The sequence below is a fragment of the Ochotona princeps genome, chromosome 12 (assembly GCF_030435755.1).
Source record: "Ochotona princeps isolate mOchPri1 chromosome 12, mOchPri1.hap1, whole genome shotgun sequence".
NCBI classification, from domain to species: Eukaryota; Metazoa; Chordata; class Mammalia; order Lagomorpha; family Ochotonidae; genus Ochotona; species Ochotona princeps.
Genome location: NC_080843.1, coordinates 35,779,089 through 35,787,207, shown reverse-complemented (window position 1 = coordinate 35,787,207; position 8,119 = coordinate 35,779,089).

Here is an 8,119-nt window from a genome sequence, read left to right as displayed (position 1 = left end):
TATTTTTCCATTTTTGGTGTGTCCTTAATGTTTTTTCCCTCACTGGTGTCTTACAATTTTTTTTATAGAAATCTTTTTTAGTGCTTTGATTACATGTATTCCTACACATTTATTTGTTCTAGCTATTGTGAACCAGATTTCTTTCTTGACATTGCTTTCAACAATATCACTATTGGTGCATAAAAATGTCCTTTTCCCCTTGCTGATTTGATGTACTATGAGTTTACTTAATTGTTTTTCCAGTTCTAACAGATTTTTGGGTAGTATTAACAAATTTTTGGTAGAATTAATAAATTCTTAGGGTAATATTTAGTATTTCTTATGTATAATATGCCAACTGCAAACACGACTAGTTTTATTTTGGTATTCTTCATTTTTTTCTTTACACTGCAAATAATTACAGTAGTTTATAAGTATATAAACTACATAAAGTATATAAAGTACATAAAGTAGTAGTTAATAAGTACATAAACTTTGTAATTCTGAAGTATGTTCCTTTTATGCTTATTTTGTTGAGAGTTTTTATCATGAATCTTATTGTTAGGCTCAGAGGTACTTGGACTCACTTTTGGGATGGAAAGAGAATGAGAGAGAGAAGGAAAGTGAGAGAAACAGAGGTGGGGGGGCTCTTGGTCTAGGCAAAGAGCTTTTTAAACAGAATCTGAAGGATTGTTCCCTTGGCAGCAGATGGCCATTGACCTCTTTCACTTGGCAGGGTGACCCTGTGAAGAGAATGGCCATCTAGGGCATACAGTACTGGATTTTTGTAAATCTTACGGGAGGGGGACTCACGGAGGGATGAGGTCAGAGTAAACTCCTCACTCTATGCATGTGTATAACATGTAGCACAGGGAACTCATCATGGCAGGTGATGAGCTTTTGAACACTGAGATAAGTTCAAGGTGGTTTTAGCTCTGGAAGTGCATTGCAAGCATTCCTGGATGGGAGTGTCCATTTGAGAAGGCAGTGGCTTTAACAGGTTGATCATCATGGAATTACTTCTGCTCCACCCAGTGTTAACACCAAATACTTGTATCCAGTGAGATGATTATACAGTTCTTGTTGTTAATTCTGTTATGTGATTTATTCAACTTATTGATTTGTGAATATCGAACCATCCTGGCATGTCTGGCATAAATCTTAGTTGACTGTGACATATGCTTCTTTAGAGATTATGATGGTTTTAATGTAATTTAATTTTATTATTCACTTGGCAAATCTGTATGTTTCGAATAAGAACTTTATTCACATGTAAAATAGATATCAACTAAGCAGTCATATTGATTGCTTAGTTATTGCTTTGCATATTGTTCGTTAATTTCTGTCCAATTATTTACTTTTGTTTCCTAGTAGCTTTCTTCCATCATAAACTTGGTTTGTCTTATCTCATAACCTTTTGCTGTTTCTGCACATATGAAATGCCAGCTTCTTCTTGGTGTAGCTTTCATTGCAAAAGATATTTGTGCTTACATGGAATGCAGGGTGTCAGTTGGGTAGTTGACTCTGTTTTGGTTCTACGTGGCCCTGGAAGCATAACCTTTGAGTGACATCATCAACTGTAAAAAGTCATTACTTTCTGAGTGCCACAACTGTGTAGTTTTCAGCAATTCATAGAGATGAATGTTTCTGAAATAGAAAAGGGCTGTCATCAGGTGTGCATTTACAAGCCTTAAAATTGTGTGTCAAGGGCCTGGCTCAGTAGGCTAGTAGCTAAAGTCTTCACATTGCGTACCCTGGGATCTCATATGGGTACCATATTGTGTCCCAGCTGCTGTACTTCCCATCTAGCTCCCTGCATGTGGCCTTGGAAAGCAGTAGAGCACAGTCCAAAGCCTTGGGACCCAAAACCTGCATGGGAGACCTGAAAGAATCTCCTGGCTCCTGGTTTCTGATCAGTTCAGCTCCAGCTGTTGAGGCAACTTGGGGAGTGAAACAGCAGATGGAAGATCTTTCTGTTTCTCTCTTTCTCTGTAAACCTGCCTTTCCAATAAAAAATAAGTAAATCTTTTTTTAAATAATCAGGTGTCAATTATACTAGGATTTTTGATGCTGGTATACATATTCCAGTTTCTATGGGACAGAAAGTCTCTGCTTTTCCCACCAAGTAATACTGAGTGATGCTAGGATTTTTAGCATCCATAGCTGTAGCCCTAGAAAATATCATGTGAATGTGACATTCTTCAGGCCTTTCTTGGTGGAGGTGGGTGATGTTTATATCACAAAAAACCCATTCCCAGCACTGGCATATATGAAGGGGATATTGCACTTGTCATGTGGGGGGCAAATCCAGGTTATGCTGGGGGTTGTGCAATGGCAGGTGTGATTTTGGAGCAGATACCTTCTTTCCTTTGTTCTGCATGGTGAATTCAAATGACTTTGAGAAATGCAGTATTAGCAGTCAAAGCCCCAGAACTGCATGACTGTAAAGATGCCTCGCCCACATTATACAGAACAGCATAGGCTACTCTGGGGATTGTACATCAGCCGCTATAGTATTTAGCTACAGTAGAGACAGACTTTTCTGTTTCCACAGTCATGTACAGGTGTTTTTAGGACTTTAGGACCAATAGTACAAGTTCCATATGTGCAAGTGGCAGCAGAGATCTTACCTAAGTACCACTGTTTATGTGTAGATTATTTTGGATGCCACACATTAGCAAACATGTGTTTGGAACAATGGAGTGCAGTTTGAAATCATCACAGGCCCTATAGGGTGAACGTGGGTGATTCTTAAGTTAAACTTTTGCACTTCCAGTTCCAGAGTGACAGGACTCGGAGTATAACTTAATCAAACCCCACAGGAAGGTCACAATTTAAACTGAGGGTGCACAGCAGATACAGGCCCACAGTCCAGATATGCAGACAGGGTCTTCTGTAGGTGCTGGTGTAATATGCCTCTTGTTTTTATAGCATTGCGGGATGTAATCCTACCCTAGTTTCTGCATGGTGAATTTCAGTATACTGAGGATTGTGTCCTAACAGCAGTCAGCATGAACCAGATAGCACACACCAAATTTCTCAAGTATAGCTGATACTTCAGGGATTTTAGCAGCAACAGCCATGAGTTCTATAGCTGAAGGACACAAAAGGGACTTGCACCAACTCCAAAGAACACATAGCAGTGATGTTAGGGCTTGTGATTTGGCTTCCAAACCTGTGTTAAGATGTATAAAAGGGGACTTCCTTAGATCTGATTCTCTGGGTGTGTGTATCAGCTGTTGCTGATTCCAAACCCCATGAAATAGAAGGGAATCCCCATGGACTGTGCAGAGTGAGCAAGCCATGGCTTCAGGGCTTGCACTTAGTCATCCTGAAAGTGCAGAATATAGGATATTTTGTTTTTTGCCTTGTGAAGTGGTTGTGTGCACTGTGGCTGGTCTTCTGTGGGCAGTGGGGCTGTGGCTTTGCTGTGCTCTGTTTCCTTCTGCTGGTTTCCCCAAATATTGTGCTGTTTAAGGTTCTGCAACTCCTTGTTTTAAAAGGACTGTATTTTATATAAAAGCCAGAGGAAAATGTGGAAATACAAAGAGATAAAGCTTCCATCTGCTGATTTGTTACCCCAAAGTCTGCAACATCCAGGCCTGGGAGAGACAGAATTTAGGAGCCTGTAACTCCATCTGGGTCTCCAATATGGGTGGCAGGGATCCAGGTACTTGGTCAGTCATCTTCTGCATTTTCAGGTACATTAACAATCAGCTGGATCAGAAATGAAGGATCTGAAACTTGATTTGGAATTCTGATATGGAATGTCTGTGTTGCAAGTAATGTCTTAGTTTGCTTCACCACAATTCATTTGTCTCATTTTTTGAATGAGATTTTATGAGTCAATCTGCTAGAAACATAGTATTTCCTTTGTTGTTGTTCTTCTCTGTGATTGAAGCAAACAAAGGGCCTTCTCATTCAGCCATTTTGGATCTTTCAGAATACTATTTTTCTGGGCCTGGTGTGGTAGCCTAGCAGTTAAATCCTTGCCTTGCACACACCAGGATCCCATATGGGCAACAGTTATAATCCCGGCAACCCGGCTTCCCATCCAGCTCCCTGCTTGTGGCCTGGGAAAGCAGTAGAGGATGGCCCAAAGCCTTGGGACCCTGTCCCTGTGGGAGACCCAGAAGAGGCTCCTGGCTCCTGGCTTTGGATTGGCAGTTGTGACCACTTGGGGAGTGAATCAATGGAGGGAAGATCTTCCTCTCTGTCTCTCCTCCTCTTTCTATATCTGACTTTCCAATAAAAATAAAATAAATCTTTAAAAAAATATGAGTTTTCTTTTCTCAAATATCCTAAAAAGGAAAGACTGAGTCATTTAGTAATTATAATCACCTATTTATAAGGTGCTTCATTGTTTGTCTGTTGTTTGTTTTCCAATGGCTTATGCGCTAGAAGGTTGGTTCCCAGTGTGGTGAAACTGAGAGTTGTAGAAATTGAGGATGATGGAACCTTGTGGAAAACAATTACCACAAGTAAATCACCATCAGAAGGGATAAGTGCCCATCACATAGACGTGGGTGAAGTCTCAGGAGACTGGTTTAGTCACCTTCTCAAAGGGTTGGTCCAAAGTGAGGCTGACCTGTGTGACCTTTTCTGCACTTGCAACTGAGCCCTAGTCATGTGTTCTTATCACAGAATGCTGCTGCTTTGCTGACATAGAACAGAGTCTGCACCAGAGAACAGATTGATGAGCCTGCCCAATGTTGGGCTTTCATCTACAAAAACTGTGAGCCAAGGAGTTGTCATTGTGGAATACTGGGTTAAACCACCGCTTGGTACACCTGCATTTCATATCAGAGTGCTGCTTGAGTCCTACTTCCATTAAATCCAACAATCTGCTAATACATATGAGAAGAAGGAGATGATAGCCTAAATACTTAGGTTTCTGCCATATTGTGGGGAACCTAGATTAAGACATGAATCCTTATGTTTGACATGGCCTGAATTGGCTGTTGCAGAAGTTTGGCAGTGAGCCAGAGATGAAAGATCTCTCTCGCTCCTTCTCCCTCTCTCTCTTCCCTTCTCTCCTTTCTTATATGTCTCTCTCTCTTTCTTCCCCTACCCTATTGTCTCTTGATTGCTCTGCTTTTCATGTTCTTACTTTTTTGTCCATCTTGCCTATCTAGCTTTATACCAGAAACTTTATTGGGGAATTTTTAGATGAATATAGCGGAAATGGAACGAAGAGAAGTCCAATTTTATTTGTCAGTTAGAAGAAGGTGGAAAGTAATGGTTAAAATTGGATTTTTAAACATCAGTGGATATAATTTATTCCATCATGCTGGTTCCCTATTTGACTTCACTTCATTGCAGGTAATGGAGAATTAGTCACAATTGTTATTTTTAGCACTCCTTGATTTTGTCTGGAAATGGAAATTAAAGTATAAAAACAGGTAAAAAAAATAAAGACTCACAAAATATCCTCCAAAATGTTTTAAAAATCAGAACTTCTGATTGTTAGCTAGGAAATAGTAGGAGACTCATAAAAATATTGCTTAAAATAAAAATTTAGTTTGTTCTTTGGGGGGATATTATTCAGTTTAATTTAACCCATGATTGGAATGACTCACTGAAAAAATCTACATTTTCACACACCCTAAATTTAGCATCTTGTTTCTAAGTGGAGAGCAGGGGCACTCACTTCATTTATTCTATTGCAAATGCTTGGTACTGAAGGAGAGAGTTCTGAAGTTTGTAATGCTTATTTCCCTCTCCACTTATCCCTAAAATGTTAAACATTTACACAAATTATGTTTCCAAAGAAACTGCCGTAGTTGCATTTAAGAATGTGGTCAGTAGAATTTTAAAACCTAACCTGGAAAAAAAAAGAGAGAAGGAAGATTTGTATTTCCATTATATTTACAGGTTTCAAAAAGAAAAAAAAAAAGGTAAGGCTCTCTTGATAAGTTTTTAAATTCATGCACTGGCTATTAAAATGAAGGGCATTTGAAGTTTGAATTATGATGCATCAGTCACACTTGAAACCTCAGGCAATTAATATGCACAAACATAAAATTCCCTAAACAGTATTTTTGTCCGTAGTTCATTTATACATGCTTATAAAAATTACTCATGTTAAATCGCAGTTTATCAAGTCTCTGGTAACGAAACAAATCACTCTGTCATATTATACTTAAAGATGTCAATGTTTAATACTGACTACTTTAGATAAAAAGTATGGCCTTTAAGTGCAACTATCTCATGATGCCGGGGGTTTCAATGATTAGATGGATAGATATTTCACTTTATGAGGCAGTGTGCTAATTAACAAGTATCCATTTAATAAATGATTGCTTCCTACATTAGTGTTGTCTTCCAATGTCTGGAGACTTACAGCACATCTACTAATTGAAAACTATTCACTTATCATCATATAGGAAATTATCACCTCATACATGTACAACATATATGCACTTCAAGTAACAGTGCATTCCTTTATTCCATGATGAATCATGATTAGAAAAAAAGATTTCTTGGGGCTGGCCCTTTGGAGTGGTGGGAAGCTGCTCTCAACAGTGTTGCGATGGGTGCTTGTTTGAATGCTGCTCCACTTCTGATGGAGCTTCATGCTAATGCACCAGGGAAAGCAGCTGAGGATGGCCCAAGCGCTTGGCTCTCTGCCTGCATGTGAGACAGGGGGAAGAAGCTCCTGTAAATGAAAATCTCTCTGTTTGTGCTTGTTTATCTGTAACTCTGCTTTCCAAATACATTTTCATTAAAAAAACTGGTAAATATATCTTGACAATAGGATGCTGGACTCTACCATTGCCCATACCTGCAATGTCAGGAAACACTTAAATAGAAGAGTGATGGACTTATGACCATTTGAGGTACTATATTATTGTAATAATATTTTGTAATTGCAGTTATATGTAATAATTGTATTACTGTTGTAATAATATAGGGGGAGCCACTAGGGGAGGGTAGGAAAGAGGCAAGGAAAAATCCAGAGCCTAGGGAACTGTATCATAAAATGATAAAATACATGCATTTAAAAATGTGTATCTATTTTTATTAATTTGAAAGAGAAAGCAGAGAGAGAGAGAGAGAGAGAGAGAGAGAGAGAGAATCTTTAGTTTATTTGTTCATTTTCCACGTATCTGCAAAAGCCAGGCCTAAGCCAGGCTGAAGCCAGGAGTCCAGAACTGCATCTAAATCTCTTACATGGGTATTATGGACCCAAAAATTTGGTTCATCTTCTAGAAGTCAATGAGAATCTTAGTAGCCAGGACTGGGATGCTGCTATCCCAACTGACTATTTCACTGTCTGTCCTACAACACCCACACAACTTGTTTGATTTTCGTATGAATAATCATGTAGCAATCCTCTGTCATTAAAAACTGGTAGAAATAACCTCTGAATAAATAAAAGTAATGCATTTTACACAGATGTATTCACAGGAATTTATTTTGCTCATTCTTTTGTTTTTTCTGTTAAGATTTGAGTCTTCAGAGTGCTATGAAATTTTAATAATTTGAATAATATTCATTTCGTAGAAATACAGGAAATAATCTAGTTATTTTAATGGTTTTAGATGTTCAAATTTAATAATTGATAATTGTAAAAGATAATTAAGATAATTAAGATAATTAATATATTTGATAAGATTTTTTTTAAAAGTATGGCGTTGTATGGCAAAAAATGGATTATAAGGATTTTAAATTTATAGAAGCTTTACTTGTCAAGTTATTCACAGAAGGGCAACTTTCTAGTTTTATTCCATAATTATTACTCTGCCTAACTTCCCGGTCTCAGCTTTTTCTAGCACTTTTATATGGGATTGACTCATACTTTCCAATGAGTCCAGAGAAAGATTGGGCATGGGAACTGATTATACCTCATCTCCTCCAACTAAAAAGTGACTCTCTTTCATGAGTATTAGACTCCTTTTAAGAGAAAAAAAAAAAACTGAGGTTCAGGAGAAATATTCTGATGGATGCCAGTTTGCCTTGAGGGAAAGAAGGCAGTTAATTTGAAAGGAGCATCATGTTCAAACTGCAGAATGCTCCCGAGCCCTGTGTTTGCAGCTCTTAACTCTAACACTCATTCTTTCTGAACCTACAGATGTTTTTATTGTTTCTTTAGTTTCGACCATCCTTTCTATTTGACATTGTAGCCCCTCTGAGCCTC